Below are 26073 nucleotides of genomic sequence, written 5' to 3' on the forward strand. Positions count from 1 at the left end.
TGTGGAAAATGAAGACAAAGAGGAGGCTCAGCACTTCAGAGGAACCGCAAAGGAATTGCCTTTGTCCTGTCTCCATTCCATGGGAGGTCTGAAATACACCTGTGACGTTCTCCAGGAAGCCAGGGAGGCTGCTGGAATTTATGCAGCCTCCTGTAAAGCCACATCAGCACAGGAGATCAGCCAAAGGGTTTGTGGTTGGCCAAGGCGGCGTGGGCTGAGCAGCATTACATGAGGCTGTCAGGACTGCCAGGAGGAGGCTGTGCTGGAGGACAGAGAGGGAAGGAAAAGGAATACACCCACCTGACCTAAGGCCATAAATCCTACAACTGGAAACCAGATGAGAGTTCTGGGATGGCAGTAAAAGCACAGCAATAAAGGCATTTAATGGCACTTCAAGTAAACACAGAACATAAATATTTAGATATTCCTTGTGTGTACTTTTCAAAAGTAGGTCAAGTTATGATGTTCTGAATGTCATATATCACAGACAAAAGAGGGAGAACATTTGGAACCTAAAACACAGTTAAATCCACTTTTTTAAAAATATAGGTCTGCCATAGCTGCTGAGGGTAATATTTGCTTTATTGATAAGGTTCAGAGAACACTGTGACCCTCTCTTTCCATGTTACTGCCTAGTGTTAATCTCAAAATCTGTATTCTGGAAGTACCTTTCAGAGGTAATGAACACATGTGATCTTGAAGAAAAAGCTTTAAGAGCTGCAAGCACTCACCATCTTGGAGATTATACCAAATTATTTAGAGGCATCAGTAAGGTGTTTGAACGATGATGCTAGGAACAGGTTTTTTTTAAATGCTCCAGTTTTCTTTTCTTTCTTTTTTTTTTTTTTTTTCAGGAAAAGGTCTTGGCTTCCAAGCTTTGACACTTCCCATGCTGCATCCAAGAAAGCAGAGGAAGACCTCCGTATCTCAATTCATTATTGCCCATAAAAACTCCTTCATGCTGAATTTCTCTGGCCAGGACAGACCTTGCATGCAATCCTGTCTGAGGAGAATGAGTATGATTCCAAACAAAACCATCTCCTTTTCAAACTTTGAAAAACGGACCGAACTCGCAATTTGATGTGTTCCGACCTGCTCCTTTATGTTATGTAAGAACAAAAACACACCATCAGTCTGCTGGTGTCACATTTGCACCAATCAAATAGCCCAGGTGAGCTCCTGCTCCTTTTTCATGGAGCGCTTCTCCACCGCGCCCGGTCCTCGGCAGGGCACGGATTTGCAGCGCATGGAACGTCTGCAACCGAGCCCCCACGCCTCCATCGCTTCTCCTCCATCCCGCCCCGGGACTGTGCCATTTATTAACACCGCTACGTGCCTTGCTGAGAGTTTCCGTCATCGATCCCCCACGGCTCCAACTCCGCCTTTCCGCACACAGATCCCCCGCGCCCGGGAGCTTCGCCCACCGCAGCCGGGTGCCGCCCGCTCCCTCCCAGCCCCGCGGGGCGGCTGCGGCGGGGCCGGGCCCGCGGGCACCTCCCTCCCTCCCTCCCTGCCTGCATCCCTCCCTCCCTGCGTGCCGCGGGATGCGCTGCCGGCCGGGCGGGCGCACAGGGACCGCGCTCCCCGGGGGCAGCGGCGGGAGCCAGAGCCATGTCTCCGGTGAGCGGCACGGGGCGAGCGGTGGGGCTGCGCGGGAGCCGCTCTCCCGTCCCCGGGCGGGGTAATCTCCCCACGGCCTCCACCGGCACACCGGGGCGCGGGGTGATGGGCGCTGGGGCGGGCGCGGTGCGGGCGCAGGGTGGGGGCGGCTCCGCCGCAGCGCGTCCCGCAGCGGCGCGGGCAGCGCCGAGCCCCGGCCGGGCGCTGCGGGGCGGAGCCGAGCCGGGCGGGAGGAGCGGCGGCGGCGGCGGCCGCTGCCGCCCCCGCTATCTGACCCGACCTTCCCCCTCTCCTCCTCCTCCGCCCCCCGGCTCTCCTGCCCCCAGCGGCCCGGGAGGAACTGAACCATCGCCGCACAGGAAGTAGCGGCTGCGGGGAGCGGCGGCAGCGACAGCCGGGGCTGCCGCACTCAATGAGCGACGCTCCCGCAGCCGCCCGCCCCGCTCGCCCCTTCCCCGCCTCCCGAGGGCAGCGGCGCCGAGCCAGCCCGCCGCCGCCGGGGGCTGGAGGCTGAAGCGGGCAGAGGCAGCTCCGGCTCTTCCCGAAGAGGAGGAGGAGGAGGCGGCGGCGGCGGGGACTGCAGGTTGGTGCCGCTCCGCCGGCGAGGCGCGGGTACCGGGATGCGGGGGTGAGACGGGCGGCGGACCCTCGGCGGCCGGGGCAGCATCCCCGCCCGGCGCTGCCGCACGCCGGGGGCTTGGCCGGGAATCCCTCTGGAAAGGCCCCGGCGCGCCGCCCCCGCTGCGGCGGCTCGGGAGGAGCCGCGGCGGGCCCAGCCCGGCTCGGTCCGGCGGTGCCGGTGCCGCCGGCGGCGGCAGCGCTTTGTGCGCCGGCGGGCGGTACCCGGGGCGGGGGGGACGGCGGCGGTGCGGGGAAGGGCGCAGTGGTCCCGGCTGGAACGCGTCCTGCCCATCCCGGGTAGAGATGGACGCCGTCCTGGGAGCGCAGGCTGGCCGCTCGCTGCCGGGAGGAGGGCGGCTGGGATCCCCGCCGAGTGCGAGGGATGGATGGATGGACGGACGGACGGGCAAAAAGTGGGGGAGTGGTTTAAAACAAAAAGAAAGAAAGAAGGAAAGCCCGTTTCGGAAGAGCCGGGCTGTACCCGGGTGTACGGCTTGGGAGTGCAAAATGGAGAAGAGCAAACCCTATTGATCTGAGAGAGGCAACTAAATGAGATGCTGCTGTGCCTGGATTCTGTTCAGAGGATGCTGATGGATATATTAAGGTGTTAGCCTAACGTGTAGGTATCTAAATAAATGAGGACACTGATTATCCCCTTAGAGCTTTTAATACACTGTCTTCTGATGGAAATTTTTTGTGTTGAGATGGTTACCTGTTTGATGCCACACTTGTATGTTCTTCTCCTCCAATATTTTTTCCTCTTTTAATCTTCATATTTCCTCATTGATTAGGCAGGGAGCCTGTGTAGTATGAGAAAGGAAAGTGTCAAGAGTTTCCAAGAATCTTGCTGCTCATTCTTCAAAGCAGCATAATATAATCTCATTAGCTCATCATGTTATCTTACTCATTAATTTCAAGGCCAAAATAAACTTCATGGCCTTTCCCCCTCTCCTGCTCTGAGGGAAACAGGCTGGAGTCCAAGATGGCATGTTTGCTGTCAGTGAATTGCTGATGTGCCAAGCGTGTTTGGGAGCAGAGTGGTAAAGCTCTCCTCTTGACTTGGCACTGTTTCTCTTGTGATGATGCTCTTCACTTGAGACTGTGCTTGAACCACAGGTCATTTGGGTGAAGTAATCTCAGACAGGTATATGTGGGTTTTTTTTCAAAGCAGTAGAACTTGTACGGTTTCCATTAATTTTCTTGCAAGACTGCATCTTTGTGGGCGATGAAGTTAAATGGAGTTTTAGTTGAACTTTGAGCTGTTACAGGACTCCTTGTGCTGCGAACAGTTCTGACCCTTGGATTTTAAACGTAAATGTTCTAATATTTCCTGTAACTCACAGGAGCCTTGGCTTTTGGTTCCCTTTTGTGTACTCTAGTCTTCTTTCCCTTTCACATCTATTGTTACTGAGCCTTCATGACTAAGATTATGCTCATTACTTTCAGTATGGTTTTCAGCCTTTTCTAAGAGTAGTTTTATGTACTCTTAAGAAAGTCTCATTATCTCTTTCTTGCCTAATTCCCACCTTCACCTCTCCACCCTTATACACACAGTTAATTGGAGAAAGCAGGACAGAGAACAGTTGGTCTCCAAATATAGCTGGAATTCAACATGCACAGGAAAAACACCTGACCAGATTGTCCCCGCTGAGCATGATAAAAATGGCAGGACCACTTATCACAACTTTGTAGTGCAGTTTAACAATGCATTGCAGATAGCTCAGCTGAGAGTGCTCAAGTTGGGCCTGACAAGGGCTGAAATCAGAATGGGCTTTAGTTGAGGTAATGTTAAACAGAAAGAAAGAATGTTTTTATGTTTTTTCCTCTTCCCCTTGTGGTTTCTTTTATCTCTGAAGAGGTGCATTAACAAACCGGTCAAAATTCCACTTACAGGGAACTCTACTAGCACAAAGTATATGTTCTTTTCCCAGCCAGAGCTAAAGCTTTCTGCTCTGTGTTAATCCTCTTACAAAATGAAATTATTGCATAGTCTTGTGCTGGCTTCATTTTTTTTTTTTCCTTTCTGCCACTGTTAGCAGAAAGATGCATTGTTTTCAAATCCTAAATGGTGTTTTGTTTACTTACAAAACTGTTACAGAATAATTGGATTTGAGGCTTACATTTTGTGGGGAACTAGTGTGAATAAAGTATTGCTGTTAACTGTAATGAGTTCACCTGTTCTAAATTTATGATAGCCATAAAATTTGGGAGGCTGCTTCTATACTGTATTCAAATTAAAAAAAAAGGTTGCATTCAGTCTTGCTGCTTTGGCTTATGAGAACATAATTCTTGATAAGAATGGCCAGCCTACTGATGAAGAAACATAATTATCATCTGGAGTGGTTAAAAATGTCCTGTTCTTTCACTGGGTTTTTAGTGTTCATACTTGGTTAGTGCATGCATAGCCTGGTTATAGTAGATTCCTGAACAAAGACCAGGCGTCTGGGCAATTGGTTCCTGGAGTGCTGAGAGATAAAGAACAAAAGAGATGACAAAACCCAAAGCGAACCTAGGACTTCATTGTTTCTCAGAGTGTTCTACTACCTTCTGCTGCAGAGACAGCAGTAATAAGTACTCTCTGTCTACACTTGCATTCCACGTTCGGGCCAGGGAGCTTTTGCTTGTGGGTAGCTCTTAACAAGTAATTGATAACATTTTTTATTACCAAAATTAAAAGGAAGGGAATAGAGATATATTTCGAGGCATTATCCAAATTTCTCCTTTACCCATGATATTAACCAAGGTAAAATAAGGAAAAGGAACACTAATCCCCAGGCCTGTGCTGCATGCTTGATGAAGATACTCTTAAATGTGTTGCATGAAAATCAGTTTGCCATCTGATGCAGGATCCTGGTAGGATTCCAGGCATGAGTCAGCACCTAAGTTAGGGACTGATTATCACTAGGACACAGGCACCTGTGGGAAAAATCAAGCTGTCTAGGAAGTGTTTAATTTGCTGGTGTACCAAACTTGGTTTATTAATTGCAGAGGTCCAAATTTCAAATGGTTAAAAAGAAAGTGAACCCTTGCTTATGTATTTTTTTTGATGCCTCCAAAGTCAGTGTATATTTATGATTTATCTATAACATTTCCTTTGTGCCTGTGAGTCTGGGCACATATAAGAATATGCAAGACATGACAGTGATGAGAAGCTGAACACTTAGATGTGTGACACACAAGTCATAGCAAAGATAAAAGAAATATTTGTCTTTTTTTGTAAAGACCAATCTACAAGTGCTGCCTTTGGATCCAATCCTTTGCAGCAGCTCTGCCTTCTGTTGTGCATGCATTTGCAGCTGTCTAACCAGCATAACTGTGCTGGATGGGATGTTTGTCTTGGGAAGCAGGAGACTTGGGTTTTGTTCTTGTCCAAATGAGTATTCAGTGTTATAAGAAAGAACTGAGAGCCTGTGGGGCTCCTTTTTGCAGATAAACCCAAGTAAAACCCATATAGTTTTAGGAGGACAGTGCATTGACCGAGGAAGTGCTGGGTGGCAATTATGATGAAGCTTTCCTGGCCTTTTCCCTGGAAGGTATTGAAATAATTCACAGCTCAGGGTACATGAGGATACTTTGCACTGGACTGATGGGCAGAGGAGACAATGAATGAGTGACTTTTCTGTTTTGTGCCTGTTTTGTGAAGGGGTCAGTGTTGAACTTTCTAAAGTTGTTGATCTTTATGAGACAAACCTGGGAAAGCAGGAATTGGTAGTACATCTCCTTGCAGTTGGTAAAACAGCCCAGTTGCTCTTGTTGCTTTTTTCTGTCTCTTTGTCTCATTTTTTTTTTTTTTTTCCTCTTTCACCCAGCCCTTGTGGCTATTCTGAGCCATGCAACTTTAGGGAGAGCAAGCATGTAATTTTGGGCTTGTTCCTCCCCTGGGAACTTGGGACCTTAGCTCTGTGAGGCTTTCTACTGCAATGCTGCATTTTTTGTGCACCCATAGGTGCCAGTTCCTCTGTAGAGAGCCAGCATGAAATAGAGAATGGGCTTTCTGTTCCCTCTTGGATGGGGAATGAAAGCTGGTGTGCTGACTAGTCTTAATATTATCATTTATCTTGCAGTAGTATTAATAATGTGGTGTTTGCTTTCCAAACAAAAGATGTGGTTTGTGTCCCAAAGAGTTTAAAGATCATTTGAAGCTTGGTGTAGTGGAAATCGTAGTTTTCTCTGCCAAAATGGGCTGCGCCCTGGGTTGCAACCTTGTTGCTTAATTGTGCGATAACTGCTGGAGTTTCAGATTGCTCAGGGAAAAAAAAAAAAAAAAAAAAAAAGGAAATGCTTATCCTTGAAGTAGATGTTGATTTCCCTGTATTTTATGAGAAAGCAAAGGCATATAGATTCTTTATACATTTGGACTGAAATGGTAAAAGTTTTCTGTACCAATGAGGTGGATCCAAGTTTATTGCAGAACGTTTAGAATCCAACAGTGCCTGTGTATTCGTAGGAAAAAAAAACCAACCCTATTTAAACTGCTACAAAGTTCTGCATCAATGCTAAGAGCTATTTAAGGGTCAGGCAGTATGACTTTGGACACTGTGTGTAGCAGCTCTTCTCCATGTAGCCTTTCTCATTTGCTGTAAATGAAATGAAATTTCGGTGATGTTTTTAGTTCCTTTTCTTCTCCTCTTGTTGTTCTTGTGTGTTAGCATTGCTTAGGTAATTATAGTGTGCTCACTAGAAGCCCTGTCAGCCTAGACGGAGTTCTTTGTAAAAAACATGGTGTTTCCCTTAATTAAAAGAGACTAGAAACAGCACCTGAATCTATTAATTAAATAGTCAAAATTGATCTCTGTTTAGGATATATTAAAAAGCAAAACAAAATACATTTCTGACTAAAATGTTGCCCAGAGTAAATGAGCTACTGTGAGGCAGGTTTTTTTTTTTTTTTTTTTTGGTGATGAAAAATAATCTATTGGTGCTGCAACTGTCACACATGCACAGTCATGCAAAATTCATGTGAGATAGTTCCCGATTCTATGGTACGGAGAACAATAGCCACTATTTCTTCTTCAGAGATGTTAAATAATCCTTGTGACAACCCTATGAAATGAGTATTGTAGTAATTTTGTATGGATGGCAAAACAATTAATCGGCATTGTCTCCAGCTGTACTGAGAAAGTGAGATTTACAGCGTGCCTGGGGCTTGGCCTGCTGCTGGAACTCCTGCTTGTGTGAGCAAAGGCTGGGAGAGCCTGTCCTGCTGCCTCTTCTGTCTCTATCTGTGCTGATGAAAACAATCTGCAGATGCTGTGGTCGTCAGTGTGAAGGTGTGCAGGTCAGGGTAGAACGTGCATGTCCTGATAAAGAATGGATTTAGCTCGTTCTGAATTATTCTGACCCCATCACTTCTTGGAGGAGAGGTGTGTGGAGCTGTTGGCTGCGCTGCCATCTGGGATGTCCATCTGAATGTGAAAGTTGGGTCTCTCAGACTGGCTCCAGAGCACAAATTCCCTCATTCGTGGGATGAGATTCTGGCCAGACACTTCCCACTGGGGCCTTGCCAGCTTCGACTTGAGGGTGGTCTCCTGATTTCCTTTGATCTGAAAAGGGTGCAGATCCCACTGTTCCCTCTGCTGCACGAACACCAGCTGTATGTGCCAGCTGAAGGAGGTCTGGATAACCAGGACATCAGTTCCTGTTTGGGTCAGACCAGTGTCACAGCTTTCCTGTGCAGCCCGACTGGAGCTGCTGAGATACTTGTGTCTCCTCTTCTCCTCCACCAGCTCTGCCTGCTGGCCTTCCAGGAGTTATAAATGCCACAGCAGATGGCTTGGGGAGGCAGTGTCTGTAATTACTGCTGCAAGATTCCCTGAAGCTTGACTCTGCACAAAGAACGCTTTTTTTCCCCCTGGAGATTCAAAGTTGTCAGTTCTTCAAATGCAGATTTGGTCTTTTCAGGGGAACATGATAGAGGAAATGTGTGATTTATGTGCTGGTTCAAAAGAAGCCTGTCTTTCCTCTTGACATAATTAATATCATGCTTTAGTGTTACCAGTTTTCAGTCTTCTCTTGTTAGGTCAGCTTTTATGTTCCTGGTAGTGATATGGGCTAGACTGCTTATGGACCCAAGTTTTGGTAACAGCTGACATACTGCTAAATAACATGGCCATAACCAGTTTATTTGGTAGGTCGGTAACCTTCCAGCAGATTTCAGTGTGAATGTTGTTCTCCCATCTGAGCAGGGATGTGCAGCTCTAGGTTTGAGACATTTTTAATGCCTAAGGCAAGAGCTTGTCTCCCAGCTGTGATTGATTGACCCAAGGTTATGCTGCACAGTGTCTTCTCTTCTGTGGGCTCCTTGCTCCAAATACCCTTCTGAAGTTTTGATCTCCTTACCAGTGTGTCTGAGCTGAATTTTCTCCTCTTGCATCTCTGATGCTGATGGCCCTTGGGTTATTAACCATGTAGCTAGCCCGGTTTGAATTATAAGAGGGTTGAAGCCAAAGGGAAAGAAAGGTTTTCATTTCCTGAGGTCAGTGAGGAGCCTGTGACCCAAATCAACCCCTGAGCGATGTTTTTTCCTTCTGGTGGTCAGAGCAGAGGTGGTGCCTCTGGTTTCTCTGTGGTTACTCATAGTACAGAGGGTTGGAGCCCCTCTCTTCCTATGGAGCACAGGAGTCTCCTCTCTGAGGTTTTTTTTTTTTTTTTTTCCTAACTTGCTTTGTTTGTAAAGTACATTTGGCCAAATGTATAAGTAGCAACGGGACTTTGGGCCAGATTGCAGATTGTTATTGATCTCTGTTTCCATGATGAAATATCATCACTGGGATCATGGGATTGAGGTGGCTTTTTTGTTTTGAGGTTTTTATCTTGTCTTTTTCTTTCCTGGCCACCCTATGGCAAGGGGACAGGGCCATGCCTTTTTGCAGTCTCTGTTCTGAACTTGAAAATGGTTTTCATGTTGAATTTGCCTGTGGTATTGCTCTTACTTGTGGAGAGGACAGTTACTGTACAACAGATGTATATCATATTTAGCTAGCACTGTAGCAAGGATGTCATTTGTATAATCTTTTAGGAGCTGAGATGGCTTTATCTGAAATAGGATGCACTTCGACTAAGTCAGTTTGGTTTTTATTGTCTCAAGTTGAGTTGTTTCTGTCAATGGAAGCTGAACTGGCTGGCCTAACACTCCAGCTGCATTCTTCCCAGCATCTTCTGTGCTGGTACAAGACCTATTGCTGCCAAACACTGCTGATTCCTTTCAAGCTTTCCTGCCCAAATATTCATTAGAAAACACTCCATGAGCCCTCTGCCTGCTCTGCAAAGACTGAGTTTGCATTCATTGCCTAACAGCAGTGGTGCCTTACACTGAACTGCGAGGGCAGCAGCAGAGAAGCACCTTGGCTGCAGGTCACTGGATGTTAGACACCAGCAGCAGGGTCACAATGTGCTTGCCCTGGTCCTCTGCTCTTCCCTGGCCAGCAGTTGCTGTCTGCTGCAGGGATGTGTCGTGAGGTGGGGTGGATCTTGGCTCTGACCTGCTACCGATGTGCTTGTTTGCTGCCTGGGTCCTGCTCAGTCCCCAGAAAAAGCATTCAGCCTCACCTTTAAAAACTGGTTAAAAATGGCATTGCTTCAGCTTGTTTGCTGCAGAGGGAGCTGTGAATTGAGGACCATAACTTATGGTAAAGGTTTTCGGAGCATAGAGTCTAAATGAAGACATGTCCATTAAAAATGTATGTTTGTGGTGTTAGATGTGTACTGCTGCTGGCAAGCTCTCCTGGGTGCAGCACTGCCTATACCAAAACCCTCTTGATGATACTTCTGTTTTTTTTTTAACTTTGAAACTTTTGCAAACAAATTTCTAATATGGAGAAATTTAATTTTTGTCTGTGTACTGTAGGTTTTTTTTCTGGTGTATTCCAGTGCATTGCTGGAGTGGTGTGTTGGCCTTTCAGAAGCAATATCATGCTGGAGAGCAAGAGCTGACCCAAGTGGTGGTGATGAGCCCAGGGGCACTCACAATATCACCCCAATTTTACTTCACAGTAAAAAACAAGTAGACACTGTTCATCTTTGAAATAACAGGACTGCTGTATGCAAGCACTATGAGCCTTACTTCATTCAATGAGCATTTACCTTTCTCTACAGCAAAAGCAAGTGGTATAATCCTTTCTTACCTTTCTTTTGTCTTGCACTGTTTGTATTTCATAATTTTTTAAATTTCCTAAACCTTAAGCATTTTCTATTTCTGCCGTGATCTCAATGTTTTTTTTGGTAGATCTGGTCTGGAGGTTGAACCTTTGATTTTCCTTCAAGGCATTGAAGGGTGCAAAGGCTGTACTTTACATCCATCTACACTAACTCTTCCAATTCTAAACCTGTCCTGATGGCTCCCAAAGGAAGCTGTAAACTGCTGTGAAGGGTTATCTGTGGGTAACTTGGCTTGCTGGGCCTGAGAGAGGAGGAAGATGTGGTTTTGTACGAGGGAAGCCAGCAGAAGCTTTACTGCACTTGGCGTTGCATATGAAAATAGACTGGTTGCTCTTCACACCATTGCTGCTGTGAAGGAAGGCACATCCTTTGAGAACATGATTGAGTTGATAATGGCAGTGAAGACTTCCTTCTCAGTGAAAGAACATCCAAAAGAATGTGGTTTCACATTGGTTTAACAGGCATTTCCTCTGCTGATTTATTTTAATAAAATTTTGCCTAGATGGCTTTTTTAATTGAATGTTTAAGCAAGCTGAAAGCAGGCATTTTACTGTCTCTCTTTAATTTGTGCTGATACGTGGTTTAGCATAATTATTTTTTAATGACCTTTTTTAAAGTGTAGTGCCCTCATGCTCCTGACCCTCTCCATTCAAGAAGTAGTGGATTTAATTTGGAGAGAAATGTCTGTTGTATTGCTGCCCTGTGGCAGGGAGGTATGTGGGAGGGATAGGCTTGGTAAAAAAAAAAAAAAAAAATTGCTGGCTTTTAAAGAGATGGGTTCAGGCCAAAAAGCATTAAGAATGGTCTGAGGCATACTGTGGTGTTGTATGCTGCCTTCTGAACCTCATGAATTTACTTCTAAATGTGAACCTTGCAGCATTGCACGGATGCCTTGGTTTTACTGGGTGACCTAAAATAACCAACTTAGAGTTTTTCTCCTTTTTTTCTTCCCCCCCCGCATTCCTCTCACGGGCCTGTCCTTTCTTATTGGCCAGCATTAACTGTCCTGGATCCCTAAAGAGGAAACAGAGCCATGTTCCTCTCTTTTGAGGTTTCTGCCTGATCCAGTGTATGGAATGGTGGAGTACTCCTGGGTGGGAGGATTTTGTCAGTGAGCAGATAAAACTGGCTCCCTCCTATATCTAGTTGGCTCCTTGCTCTTCCCCAGTGCAGTAGGAATACCAACACTGGGAAAAAAGGGTTGGCACAGTCATTTACAGTGGGATTGTTGTTTAGTCTGGAACTGAGGAGTCTGCTGGTACTCTTGAACTCTCCCTTTGAATAAAATTAATCACAACAGCCTCAATTTTTGGTGATACCATTGCCTATGTTCATTTGTGCCTCTGTATTTACTCTGGAGGCTTTTCTTTAACACTGTTCATTAACACAGCAAGGTTGGCAAAACTTCTAAAGCTGAAAAAAGCTCTAGGCTTTCTTGTATTCCTACCAAATACCTGTTTTGATAATAACCAAAAATTTAGTGCTTCCACTTAGCAGTTTGAAACTTGAATGTGCGTCAAGATGCCCAAGAGCCCCAAACTCTTCCTTTCTCTCTGATTCCAAAAGAAAAAAAACAAGCACTCTAGATGATACTGCCCACACACACTTGCAAAATGGTTCTCCTTGGCATGAGCTGGACTGTGGCATGCAGCTGAAGGCACCTTTTCCTGTGGGCCAAGCTGTAAGAAAAACTGAGTGGAAAAAAAATTCACAGAGATGTCTAGAAAGCATTAATAAAGGGAAGATTTAAAGAATCAAGATGGTTTTATGTAGAGAACACCTGAAAGCCTGCTGCAGGAGCAGAAGGAAGTGAACTGCTGTCTGTGCCTGCTGTAGAGAGGACAAGTTAGGGATCTAAGATGCAGAATGGAGAGCTGCAAAACTTTGGAAAAAGCTTTCTGTTGCCAAGCAGGAGTTGTAAAACCAATGTTGCTGGAAGCGACTCAAAAAGAAAGATCCTGGCAAATGCTGGAGAAGAGTTGGGGTTTCGTGTTTCTGCACTGGGTACTGGAGTGCCTGGTCCCTGGTGGGAAATGAGCCCTTATGAGATGTGGCAAGGGGCAGGGGAGAGCCAAAGAATGTGAATTCTGGCCTCCCCTGCTCATCCCTAATGTAGCTGTGCAAAAAACCAAAAAGCTAGGAGGGGGCTGGGGGCAAGAAATTTGTAGAATTCTAAATTCTAAATGATGAAGAGAAGTAAAAAGTGGTGGAGAAGCTTTGCTGTCAAAGGTTGGGGACAGCTGGGTTAGGTGATTTATGGAAATCTCCTTTAGCTGCACACTCTGAAATTTTATGTTGGGAGAGACTTGTGTTCCGGCCCTGCTCCACTCTTGGAGCCTCACGTGCTGTGAATTCCAGCACAGGGCAACACTGACCTATCTGAGTGTCAGATCAAATGACCCTGGGAAGGATATTGGTATTTTTGCTTTGCTGTCAAGTGGTCCTTTCAGGTAGGGGCTGCTCCTTATCTTCCTCTTTGAGAATGTGAAGCAATTCACTTGCAATGCATGTGTATTCCATGGAGAGGGTGGAACAAAGCCTTGAAGGTGGTGACCTTAGAGATCAGCCTCAAAACAGGTGCACCAGAAAGACCATGGTGCCTTCAGCTTGCTATTTTTTTCAGCCTTTGGGTTCTCGGTTTCTGTGGCACAATGAATTCCTGATGACCAGCCAAAGGAGAGTTGTTACTACCAGGAATGCATGGAGGGCACTGAACAAAAGCTGAAAGGCCGGGTAAGTGCCCACAGAATTTAAATGCAGGTTCTGGTTCTCTCTGCAGCACAGACCTGCTTGCCTTTTTGGTATTGCAGCCATTGCACAAAACTGGTGGGTGCTGAAGGAGTTTTGCAGAGCCATAAGCACTAAATTAAAATCTGAGTCAAGTTCCTGGCTCCCTGCACCAGCGAACGCTTTGCTAGCAAGCATCTGAGATGAAGTACCAGAAAATTTATGGACTGTGATGGTCTGTCACTCTGTGTGAGCAGAAAAGAAATATCATCCAGCTTCCTGAACTGATTTCTTTGGTGCGTGGTGAGCCCAAAATTATTTGGCAGGACATATGGTCTCTGTGTGTTGGTAAAACACAGGCGATCTGGGATGCTCCATGCAAGGAAGTGCAAGTGGAGCATCTTGTTCTTAGAGTTCTCTTCCCAGCAATGACCAGCATGTCACCTTGGCAGGGCTGAGCTCTCATCTGCTGTGTCTTAATAAAGTATCAAAATTTTGTGTATCTCTAATGTAAATGAGGCACAACTTGCCTCCTGACCACAAGGAAATTCAGTCTTCTGTCGCCGGCTATGGGGCCTGAGCCTACATAGGGCAGGCAGAGCTGAGATAAACTGAGCCTCCATTTAATAACTCAGTAGCTGTTGGGGGAATCTGTAATTTGCTGGTTTTCAAAATACCAGATGCTCTTCTGAGAGGAGAGCCCTGCTGTGTTTCTGCCTTAATTCCAGGACAAGGTTAAGATGGGATTCTGTCCACTGGAAGCATTTTGGATGTTATTGTGTGGTAAATGGACCTTCCATCTTGGAAGACTGTCTTTTGCAGATAATGTTGTGTTTGGAGTTGACAAATCTGGTGGAATTGCACGTATGAGAGAGAGTATGAGCAATAGAAAACCAGGTACCTGCACTCCACAGTACATATTTGCTCTGGATAGCCAGTGAGTCCTCATTAGCTGTGTGCTTCTAAACCTGCAAATAGTTGTTACACAAATTAAAATCCCCACTACCCTGGTACAGGCCCTCTCTGCAGGGGTGTCTGGCTGACAGCAGTGGTGTTTAACAAGTTCCAGCAGCATCAAGAAAATACAACCTGATTACAAAGTGGGGATTTTTTTTTCCCTGCACTGGGCTTTTTTGCTTGAAATTTTAACTTGCATGTCTTCTAGAGAGGAGGGCTGATCTTCTCAAGACAGGTGAAATTGTGCATCTCCAACTTATCTTGGTATAATTTTCTCTTGTTCACCTCCTCCTCCTTCTCTTCCTTGTTTCATCCCACTTATTGTGGGTTTCGTCAGGGCCCTTTTTTAGGCATTTAGAATCAGTTGCCAAATTACAGTAACAAGCAGGTAAGTTTAATGCTGCACAGCATGACAGATGCAGTAATTGTACTAGCAATGCTTCATTTTTGTGCTTCCAGTATACTCAGATCAGGTTTTCTTTCCTTTACCTCTGACCATTTTTTGACACAAGTTGTGTATTGGGGAAGGATAAGGAGCAAGAAGGGGGTGAAAATGGCCTTTATTCCTGTTTTTTCTTGGGTTTAACATTTATGTTGCCATGGGGTGGGGGCTGCTGTTCTCTGCCAAGCCCATCTGTAGGCAGCCAGTAGAGCTGAATGTAGAAAGTCCACATTTGGGCAGCTGCTGCTGTTTTTTCAGCTGTGAACTAAGCCAGCAGGTCTAGGGGGTGGTCTGGGTTGGAAGAGAGGAGTGTGTCACGGAGATGCTGTGAGGCCTGTGCAGCATCATCTGTTCAACCTGTTGCTTTCTGGGACTCCTGTTGCCTGTCCTATTCTAAATTCCTGTGGCACATCTCCCCTGGCCTTGCTTCCTTGGGATTCTGTCACATCTTGAATGTGCTGTTTGTAAAATTCTTTATTTTCTCCACTAGGAACTCATGGAGTTGTTTCTGCTGCTTCTTCCCCCCTGTGTCCCACTGGGGCACTTTGTGCTTTCTCAGAAGTCAAGAGGCTCAGACTGCTCCCTGGAGGGCTCTTACAGCCGTTTAAGAGCTGCTGCCCATTTTTTAAGATCCATTATCTCTTCCTTTTTCTGGGAGTCCTAGTTTTCTGCCTCGGGTCTGGATGCAGTCCTAATTTATGTAGAAATCCTATCTTGAAACTTGTTCAGTTGTTAACTTACCACAGGCAGCTTTGCAGTTCTTGTGATAGAAGTGAGAGTTTCTGCATGTGGAGGGGGCTGTGCTTACCACTAAAGATTTTGGTTATGTTGGCCAGTTCTTGACTGCTGCCTTTTTAGTTCTTTAATGAGAGGTTATTTTGGGAGGAGGAATGTAATCAGGTCAAAAATCAAATTTCAGTCAGGACTGATTCATTTTGTATGGGCATGTTTTGGTTGCTGGGCACTGCTCACAATAGAAATCAGAAGAATTGGAGTGTTCAAACTAATTTTTACTAGGCTTTTCCCATTGGCAATGGTTTGCTTTCCTGACATGGTTTCATTTCAGACTTCAGAACACTAATTTCTATTTGGTATTAAATATATTTTTGACTAACAAGAGATGTGTTGGGGAAAGTAATAAAGCCTAAAGGGGAACAAAACCATTTCCTCTTGGCATAGTGTTTTTTCTGTAGATCAGACAGGGACCTATTTTGTTTTGACCTGTTTCATTATTTGTATGAACTTGAGATTTAAAGTTCTTGCCACTGAGCAGAGTAAACTTATAAAGCACTCAAGTAAATTAAGGCAGTGTATTTGGAGTCTACAAGATGTCACTTTTGTTCACCATATCAGGGGTGGTTCTCATAGCAGTCACTGTGGCCTTGGAGACCAGGATGGCTCTGTGAGGTTAGAAAACACTTTCCAAAATCGTGAAGTGTGTATATCAGGTAGTTAATATCTAAAATGTCTGATACCTAAAACCTGGGGGGTGGGGGGGGGGTGTGAGTTCATAATGTGTGCTTTTTCATATTGGAGCTTGATTGATTTTTTTCTTTTTTTAAAAGCATGATCTCTCACAAAGTAATAGAGGGAAATAGTGTTATAAATCCCTTGATGTGTTGTGAAAGCCTAGACCTTTCCTGTTGCTACCTTCTATTTTCCTCCAGTGCAGCTCAGGTTTTTTATTATGTGCTCCTTCTCTCATGGTCACTCTTCGAAGTTTATTCAGACAGGCTGATACCATGCAAAATATTAAAAATATTTACACTGAGACAGCTTTTTTCCTGCACACTGAAATCATGTGTCTGTCCACCAAATGAACTGTCTGGAAGGGAAAAGGATGGAGGGACCAGGCTGGTTTAAACTATTACCTCTGCATTAATTAAATGTTGTAGAGACTTGTGGCACAGCTTGTCTAGCTGAGCATCTAATGTCCCTTTAGGTAGTTTAGGGAATTTCTCCTGCCTGGAGCCACCACTCTCAAAGGACACTGGTTTCCCAGTGCTCAGTGTGGCATCTGCCAGTCCAGTGTGGATGTTGTGGATGTGTGTTGGAAACATCTAAAAATGTCTTTTGGTGCTATGTTTAGAAACCCAGATCTCTTCCATAAATGTTGGTTAGAAGTTCAAGGAGCCCTTTTCTCTGCCCTTTAACCTAGAAGCCTTTTCCTCAAACCTCAGTCATCTTTTCATCTCCCTGCCTCCCTGTCTGTGTGTTCAAAGCCAAATGCTTTAAGTTCCAATATGCAAATACACCCATAGGTCAGTGCATGAGTTCAGTTTGAGACTATTTGACTGTCTTAAAGATGTGATTTCATGGCTATAAGACTTTAAAACCACTCTGAAATTAAGGTCTCTGTGTAATCTATGATAAAGGAGCATTGCAAAAATGCAGGTGCATAGGAGTATTCTACCTTGAAATATACATACTTATGGAACTGGAAGTGCTGTCATTTTCATTATTGTTGTGATCAAGGTTTTTATTATGCATTAAGCAGTTTATAGGCAGCTGAGCAATGCCTATAAAGTGTCTGCTTGCTTGCTGTTTCCCCTGTTTCTGGCCCCCAGTGTTATCCCCATTTCAGTGAAATATAATTCCTCTGCTATGATGGAGGCAGAAGGAATAAGGTAGTGATTCGTATGGTGAGATTTTTTCACCCCCCTACTTTCCCATTGTCTTTTAACACAGTACTTCCAAACTAAATACTGTGTGATAGCTCTGTGGTAGCTCTGATGGTCTAAAGAAACAAAATAAAACAACTCCAGTGATTAGCAGCTTTGGAAAAATATTTGTCCCATAAAGGGAAAAGTCATTCCCTAGCAAAAATTACTTGCACCTCTGTGCTTTCCAATCCTCTGTTATCCAGAGGATAACACTGATAAATGTTTAAGTCCTTTTGATTTCAGGATTCCTACGTGTCCTGAATGCTTTTTTATTTTTAATTTTATCATCATTCCTAAAGAGTGACTTGGACTTTAAAAAAGGGGCTGTTGTTGCAAACTGCTTTAGAACAAAAAATATGACAACCATCCTGAGCTGTGGAAAGAAAGATGAGTGTAGATAGTAGGAGAAAGTCCAGTCTCTGAGAGGCAGCCACATCAACAGTGCAAATTGGGGTAAGGTTCAAGGAGTCTCTGAATGTTGTTGTTCTTTTTGTCTGAATAATTCTCAGATGTTAAGGCAGTACAGGTTACTTGGTCACTAAGACTGCTTTTGTTATGACTCCTCTTATATAGGTCTATATAGATTCAGTTGTTTAGTATTTTGAGAAAGTATTTCCTATTTTTGAAAACTCTTCTGGGAGGCAAGGCATAGAATGGAAGGGAAGGAGTTGGGTGGGAGAGTTTACATACATATATATTCGTTTTCTCTTAGTTTTTTTTTCCTATGTCCAAGAGAAAGAAGGAGCAGAGTTGGCTGTTTTTAAAACCAATTGCTAAGCAGAGCTTTAAACCTAGAAATTAGTAACTAGAAATCTTCCCTGCAGATCAGTAACTCATACCCATCTCTCTAGTGACCCGCATTTAAAATGATGCTTCATCCAAGTTATTGCACTGCTGAAAGTAAACATTCTTTCCTTTGAAGTGCATCAAATGCTCCTTGCAGTAGTGGTTAATGTGCCTGATTTCAGAAGGCATTCTGCTTATTTTTACCCAATTTTCTTTGTCTAAAATTCAGCCACTACTTTGAATATGGGTCAAAATATATTCTGTTTGCCAGTATCTACATTGAAAAAGAGTCTCACAGCAGTGTGTTATAGAATTGTAATGGGTAAGTAATACTGCAGTTCGTGCTTCCTAAACATTTCAAATTATGTGTGAGGGTTGTAACGAAATGCTGCTTTGTGGTGACACAAGTCACTGGCAGTGGGGCTGGTGGATTTAGCTTGGGAAGGAGGTGACAGCAGAGCCTGCAGTGCTGTGGTCAGGGCTGGGCAGTGGGGCAGGACACGGGGCTGAAAAACCAAAAGGCAATTCTGGCTCTTGGCAAAATTCACTGAGGAATCATCACCCTTCCTTGTGACCGTAAAAAAAAAACCCCGTCAGAGGTCCAGAGGGCAGCTGTGTGTTTGCTTTACCTGTGCCCTTTACCCTGGTTGTGTGCCTTTTCCGAGGGGTATTTTTATTTTAAGCAACACGAGATTGCAGCTGGGCCCGTGAAGGACGTGAGGGGTGGCTTGCACGTGTGCTCAGAACATACCGGCTGTTCCTCCCTGAGCCTGCCCTGCAGCAGCACGGGCCATCCCAGCAGTGCCTCCCTAATCTTCTGACGTGCAGCTGGACACATCTGGAGGGAGCAGGGCGTGCAAACACGCACCACCTGGCCAGCCTTGTGCCCGGGATACTGTGGGGCACTTCCTTGGCGAAAGATCCCTGGATGAAGGAGAGGGCATGAACGTGGAGCTGGCCATCCCTCTGGGGCGCTGAACCTGAGGTGAGCTGTGTGAGCAGAAGGTGTTGCTGAGGCCAGGGCAGCTGCTCCTCTGGCTGTGCCTGAATTCCTCTCTCCTGGAGCAGCTTTCCCTGCAGTGGGTAAGCCAGGGCTGGTTTCTGTGCATCTCTGCCACAGCAGGTCTTTGGTGCTGCAGGGTTACCTGCTGTGTGGGAGGAATGGGGTAACTTCGTTTCTCAGCTTGCTAGAAGTGGTTTGGGATTTGATATTTCAGGCTGATGGTTGTGCTGGAGGGCAAAGTGAAGTTGGGAACTCGTTAAAGAAAAGCAGTAATCACAGAATCATAGAATATCCAAGGGTTGGAAGGGACCTTAAAGATGGTCTTGTTCCAAACCCTCCTGCCATGGGCTGGGATACCTGCTGCTAGACCAGGTTGCTCCAGACCCCATCCAGCCTGGCTTTGAACACTTCCAGGGCATCCACAGCCTTCCTGGGCAGCCTGTTCCAGTGTCTGACCACCCTCACAGGGTGAATTTCTGCTGAATATCTAACCTTAATTTCTCCTCTTTCAGATTGTACTGGTTACTCCTTGTCCTGTCACTACAATTCCCCTACATGTCACCTCTGGAGTGAATTTGTTGTCTTAATCTATTTTCCACTGAATGTGCTATACTTGGGATGCTCTGTCAGCATGGAATTCTATTTTCCATGTGCCAGTAAATATTTTAACCTTTACTTACTAATACTGTTTCATGGATTCCGTATTCCTGAAACAGCAATTACTTTTTAAATTTCTAATCCACTTAGGAAAAGTTGTCTTTACTCATGTATTTCTGTTCCCTCTGAAGATAATAAGGAGACATCTTCTGCTTCCTGCATGGAAATAAATGAATGTGATGGGTGTAGAGAGGCACCTCACTTCTTTTTAATTTCTTTGTGTAGGAAATGGCTCTACTGTTCAGTTTGAGCCTCTTGTGGCACCTGAAAAATGAGTATCAGGGAAAGCCTAACCCTGTACACAGGCTGACAAGGAGGTGTGAAAACAGACTACTGACATGTGGATGCAACTGAGTCTTTTTGGTGGAGCTTGAAGGCAGTCAGTCTTACTGCAGGACCCAGATCTGTCAAATTTAAATGACAAGGAGAAATCTGTATTTCTGGGATTTGACTGTTCATTTATCTTTTTTTTTCCCATTGCCTTTCTTTTTGTTCAGAAATTTTACACAGAGAAAGGGAAAAAAACCATGACTTTCTTATTTGGGCACTGTTAGTTTTCTATGGTCAAATGTTGTGATTTCTTTTTTTTTTTTTTTTCCCTTTGATTTTAAAATTTTAAAAACCATGCTGTGAAATTAATCTGGAAAGCAGTAGGTAGATTAAAAAGGAATACACTTTAACACAAATAATGGAGCTTCCAGGAGCAAGAAAGACTGGAAGCACAGGGAGAGAGGCACATGCAAGAATGAATAAATCTCTTTGACTGTGCTGCTGAATGCTCAAAAGTCTTTCTGCATGTGGTGTGAGTAAATTGCCAGCTGTCTGTAGTGCTCAGGAATAATTATTCCCTTCTCCTTGAGTCATTCTGGAGTTGTTAAAGCCTATCTGTACATGAGCAGGGCTTTTTCTGTTTCTTCTGATACCTCCAGAGTGAACACTGTGTGGACCACCCCGTGCAGTGTGAGGCTCACTGAGGTGATCCAGGGTAGTATTGCACGAGTTGCAAAGAGACTCTCTAGGATTGATGGGAGGCAAAACATATTTTTGAATATCTCTGCTTATTGCCGGGGTTTTTGTCTTTTGGGTTTTTGTTTGTTTGTTTTGTTTTGTCTTTTTTTTTTTTTTTTTTGTGTGTGTGTGTGTTTTGTTTTTCTCAGTGGATGAAACATACAGGTGGAAGCAAAAGAGGATGTAGTAAAGCTGCCTGTTTTTACTTCTCTAAGACTTTCAGCAGACTTATTTTCCCTAAGTTAATTTTTTCCTGTGGCTTTTTGTGTGCATATGATGCTGTGTGCATTTTCTGCCTAAGACAGGGCTCAGCTGCACTCAGCCTTTATGCAGTGTTTATCCACTTGGAAGTTTGTTTGTGTGTTTTGCTGGATGTGATTTTTAGAGCAAAGACAGGAGTAAACTTGGATCTGGTGAGGGAATTGATCCCTCTGTCCAGCACCCCTTGGAAGGTGGTGCCTAGCAGAGGTGAGAGAAGCCTGCTGTGCTGCCCTAAATAAACTTTCTTGCTGTGTTCAGGGAGGCTGATTGGTTTCATTGATAGAGCTGTAAACGAGACAAACCAGCCTGCTTTGAAGCCTCTGTGCCTAATGAATCTGTCAGGATGTTTTGATCTGTCCTGCACAGTTTTCCACCTGAGCTACTCTTGACTATAAGGACCTGAACTTACACCATTATGTGGCAAACCCTTTTAATTTGGTTGCTGTTACTGGATCCTGTCGCTGTTGCTTACAGAAGCCAGTAGAAAGAGCCTGGCTGGGCAGTCCCTTGCTTTTGTGTCCCTGTTTCTGGTGTCCCCTTTCCTGCACACATCTGATCCCCCCCCTAGAGCTGGTGTCCAGGTAAAGTTTCGCTGTTTTCCCTTGTCATGGAGCTTAAAAAAAGTAAATGAACAACAGCTGTATTGATCAGGGCAGCATGGAGAGGAATAAAGTGAGTTTAAAAGAGCATCTGCTCCCACATTTTGCTTGGAACAAGGGATCACTAAGGATTTGGCACCTGGAATAGTCAGGGTGAGTGTGGGTGAATATGTGGCATTTTTCTGGCTTATTGTCATGTGCATTGTGCACTGACTGCTCGGCTCAACACTGGTCAGTGTGTTGCATGGCCAGCTGGACCCAGGCTCCCTGTCTCTGGTACAGGAAATTCTGTGCTTGGAAAAGTCATCCTTGAAACACTAAGTGATCTATGAGAAAAAGCAAATAAAGTTGTCATCTTTTCCTTCATGGCCCCTGCTTGCCCTGCTCCAGCCTCAGAACTGTTTCCTGCACAGAATTGTTTTCTCTTATTCCATTTATTTTCTCCCACACATCTTCTTCTAAAAGAAATCCACTTACTGCATACATACTTTTACTTTATCTTTTTAGGCTGCTTTTACTCATTCTTCCTCATTATCAGTACAGTTTCTTTGTTTCCCTCTGTATCTTTTTCTGTACTTTCTCTTACTTCTTTTTCCTTCCCCTTTTTCATTCCCTGATCCCTTTGCAGAGCCACCCCTTGGCTTCTCAAGTCACAAGCCAAAATTAGAGGGTGTAGGAATTACCCCAGGTATAAACCCATGTCTCTTAAATCTGTGTGCAAACTGTAATTTCCCTCCAAAGAAAGCTTCCAAACTTGATTTAAAAAACTTTTGGTTACAAAGACTATTCTGGCCCTTGGGAATTTGTTCCAGGTTTTTGCTGAAGTATGTGGCTTGTGACCTCTTTGGTTTTAGTTTAATTCAGCATCTTTGATCACTCACGTTGCTTCTCCTCCCTCTCTGATGGAGTTTTCTTTATCTGCTCGTCTTCCCCTTACTCAAGAACTGCCCCCAAACCTCATGTGCATGTTTTCCTCTTCACCATTTCTTCAGGACCTAATTTTTATGCCTTTTGGGTAGAGTTACTGACTGGTTTGAAAGCCACTGAGTGAGAACTGTTAGTATGGTTCTACTCTTTGGGCTGACTGTGGAGGAAGTACATCATCTCAAGTCCTGAGTCTCACTAGGCTCAGAAATTTGCTGTGTATGTAGAGCCCTCCCTTAGTTTTCAGTGGCTCAGCATTTAGAATTAAAAAAAAAAAATTTGCTTTGCTTTTCCAGGTTCTTGTCAAGGCTTTTGTGGGGGCCTTAGTTTTCAGTGGCTCAGCATTTAGAATTAAAAAAAAAAAATTTGCTTTGCTTTTCCAGGTTCTTGTCAAGGCTTTTGTGGGGGAAAGTAGACCTTTTGGTCACATGGGAAAAAACTTGTGGAAAAAATGACTCCTTCACTGGACTCTGTGTTTTTACAATCCTGATAGGCAGTGTCATAGTTGTATTTGTATTACAACAGCAAGGACTTGTTTGCTTTAAGCCCTGTGTTTTGCAGGACTGGAAGTAAGTCCTTGAGGATGTTGGTTTCTCAATTCATGAAGGCAGTGGTGGAAGATATTTGAGGCGAACAAGTGTTTTTTTACCACCCTTCAGTTTGACAGTCAGAACAAGGCTTTTCTGTGGAAAACTGGTGCTTGCCTTGGAGAGGTCAAATATGTGTTCAAATAACAGTGTGCAGGAACAGAAAACCCTTTCAAAGCAGGTGTCCAGAGATGCCATAGAAGTTATCTGCTTGTCTCTTATTATACCTGTCACCAGAGAAATCTGGTGAATGAGTCTCCAGTTTCCTGCAGGAGAAATAAGTTACAGTGAACAATAAGAGGCCCATGGGGAGTGCCCAAGGCATCGTCTTTCACACAGACTGAAAGCTCTTTTCTTCTGTGCAGGAAAAGAATAAATAAGGAAAACGTTAGTCTGCTACTGATGAGACACATGTGAAGCATTAGGAAAAATTAAAAGGTCGAGTTACTTGCAGTTCTCTGAAGTTAGATCCTTATCTCTGTGCTAGCAGAATTGAGAGAAGGTTTTTTGTTTTTTTTTACTTCCAAGAAAAAGGAGAGGACTAGTCAGTCTGGCACAGGAATATAAACCCACTTCTGTTCCTCAAAGTATAAAAATTGCTTGATGGAACAGATTGAATTGTGTGAAGAGCCCTTGGAGCACATGTACATTTGCAGTTGTAATTTTTTGTTACATGCTTTATAGAATCATCAATAGCATCATGGAATGGGAGCAGTTGGAAGGGGGACCTTGATCATCTCATTCCTACACCCCTACCATGGACAGGGACACCTTCCACTAGACCGGGTTTGTCAGGGCCCCATCCAACCTGGCCTTGAACACTTCCAGGGATGGCTTTTGCCTTTGCATGGAGAGGAGGAAATTGAACTGCTGATTCCGCATCCCTTACCTGTAGGAGCCTCTCCTGAAGATGTTTTTGTCTATGGAAGTGAGGACGTATAGAGGCCCTACCTGGTTCTTTGTACTCTTGTTTTATTCTGAGGATTTTTAAGGGTTTTATAAAATAATTTTATGGAAAAGACTTGAAGTTCATTTGGCATTTAATCTTATAAAAGGTTAGTGAGTGAAGTTAACAGTACAGACTTAAGGCCAGTGGACCTCAAGATGCTGTAAAAACTATCCTCAGTCTTGTACAGGTTTCATGTAATACAAATGTGGGCATGTGACAAGCTCATCACTTTTGGATGCACACAACTGCAGTCCTTTCAAGGATAGTATCATGGATATGTGTTTCCCTTGATATTTGCCACGTGTTACGGAATATTTTCTGTCTTGTTATTACTTGCATGTGCAGTACCAAGAGCCTTGGGTTTTGCTGTGCCAGCATTTTGGAGTTGGAACGCCTGTGAATCTCCTAAAGGAATGTGCTTGTTCCTTTCATGCTGGAGGATGTGCTCGGCTGGGGATGAGGATTTTGGCCAAGAACACTGCACCAAAATGTTCCCCACATGATGGGCTGCTTCTGCATCAAATTCAGCAGCTGTTTCCTTGTATTGCTGTCTTCTGCAATGCTGTCCTCTGCCAATTCTCCCTTTTCTCCCTAAGGAGAATGCACGCTGGAGAGCTGATTCATCAGCCCAGTGAAGAGCTGTGCTCAAATTAGTCCTTTCCCCAGGCTTCAGAGTATTGTCCAGACATGAACAGGAATGGATGGCACTAGGTATGAGTGTACAGCTCTGGTAAGGATTTATCCTGCATGTTTCTGAGGGTCCTGTTATCCCATTTGGAAGTAGAACTGTTTCTGTCCCCTTTTGCAGGCAGCTGCCAGATCTGCTTGGTCTGTTCCCTACCCTGACCTTTTTTATTCTTTTCATCCCTGTCCCCCCAGTTTGGCTGTTCTTTGTTGTCCAACCCCTGTAAGAGAAGTGAGCTGCCTCATAAAGAGATATACTCCTTTTGTTTTGCAGCTGGTTCTTCTCTAATTGGGGAGCCAACACTGAGGATTTACATCTAGGTGCTGATAATGTGAGTGCATGAGAGATCTGCTTTCTCTCTGATTTCAGTGGCTTGGTGCTTATGGCTGGAGAATAGGCCAGCATCTATTATATATAGAGCATAAAAAGCTAAGAAACAGAACAACAGATTACTGAAAAATTATTTCAGTCTCTAATATAGTCATAAAGATTTGGGATTTCCCACACACACTTGAGTTAAAATATTGCTCCTCACATCGCTCGTGTCACGATGGGCCTGGATGTCAGGAAACATTCCCTCTCTCCTTTGATATCTCCTTTCTGTAGGTTCTGGGTACTCATCCAGAACAGTGAAGACAGGGAGGGTCAGGGTAGGAGACATATTCAGAGCATGTCTGAAGCAGTGGGAGTTGGGGATGCCTCACAGCAAGCTGTAGAAGGGACATGTTTGGAAGCAGTGGTTCAATGAAGCACTTGGTGGTGTTATTTGCTGCAGTGCTCTGGTTGCTCTGAGACACAAGAAGACAACTCTGTAAAAAAAAAAAAAGTCAAAAAAATGATTGTAAGGACTGGCCTCTTGTCATCCACCCTCCTTAGACCCTATTAGGTTACCCCCTAACTTGTTTTTGACCAAATTTGGCCTTCTGGCCTTTCTTATAGCAGTGCTGGTCAAGCTTAAGAGTAGAACTCCAAGTAGCAGTGGCTGCATTGCCTGGCAGGGTGAATGCCAAAGTGGAGTCCTGCCCTTGCCTTGAGCTCTTCGTGTGCCTTGAGAATCAACACAGAGTCCACTGAAGAAGAAACAGGCTTCTACAGCAATTTGCCCTGAGCCCATGGGATTCATAGCCTGAGAGGCTGGTTAATACTGTGTTTGATAACCTCTGGGTGTTTGAATGTCATGTTTGGAGGAGGAAGGGGGGAAAATACTCCCATGTGAAATGTTCAGACTTAGGATGTTGCTCAAACTGGAAATCAAAGGACTATGTGGTGTGCTTTTCTGTCTTTATCAGTAGTTCAAACAGACATGCTAATCCCTGCTTTTTCTAGTAGCTGTGTGGATTATAACCACAGTGAGAAAGGTACATAGTGTAAGGAAGATTGAAAAAAAAATTGAAAATTTACCTGTCCATCTGAAGCAAAAGTTTATA

The 26073-nt window shown here is 44.5% G+C and overlaps 1 protein-coding gene across 4 annotated transcripts in view; it reads left to right on the forward strand.

The window, feature by feature from the left end:
* Positions 1-1978: 1978 nt before the first annotated feature.
* AGPAT3 (1-acylglycerol-3-phosphate O-acyltransferase 3) overlaps positions 1979-26073 on the forward strand; it is an 86904-nt gene continuing 62809 nt past the window's right edge. For all 4 annotated transcript variants that reach the window (XM_053933126.1, XM_053933150.1, XM_053933143.1 and 1 more), the window contains exon 1: positions 1979-2203. The gene's annotated coding sequence lies outside the window, so the exon portion shown is untranslated. The remainder of the gene's footprint in view (positions 2204-26073) is intronic.

The sequence above is a fragment of the Vidua chalybeata genome, chromosome 2 (assembly GCF_026979565.1).
Source record: "Vidua chalybeata isolate OUT-0048 chromosome 2, bVidCha1 merged haplotype, whole genome shotgun sequence".
Lineage (NCBI taxonomy): Eukaryota > Metazoa > Chordata > Aves > Passeriformes > Viduidae > Vidua > Vidua chalybeata.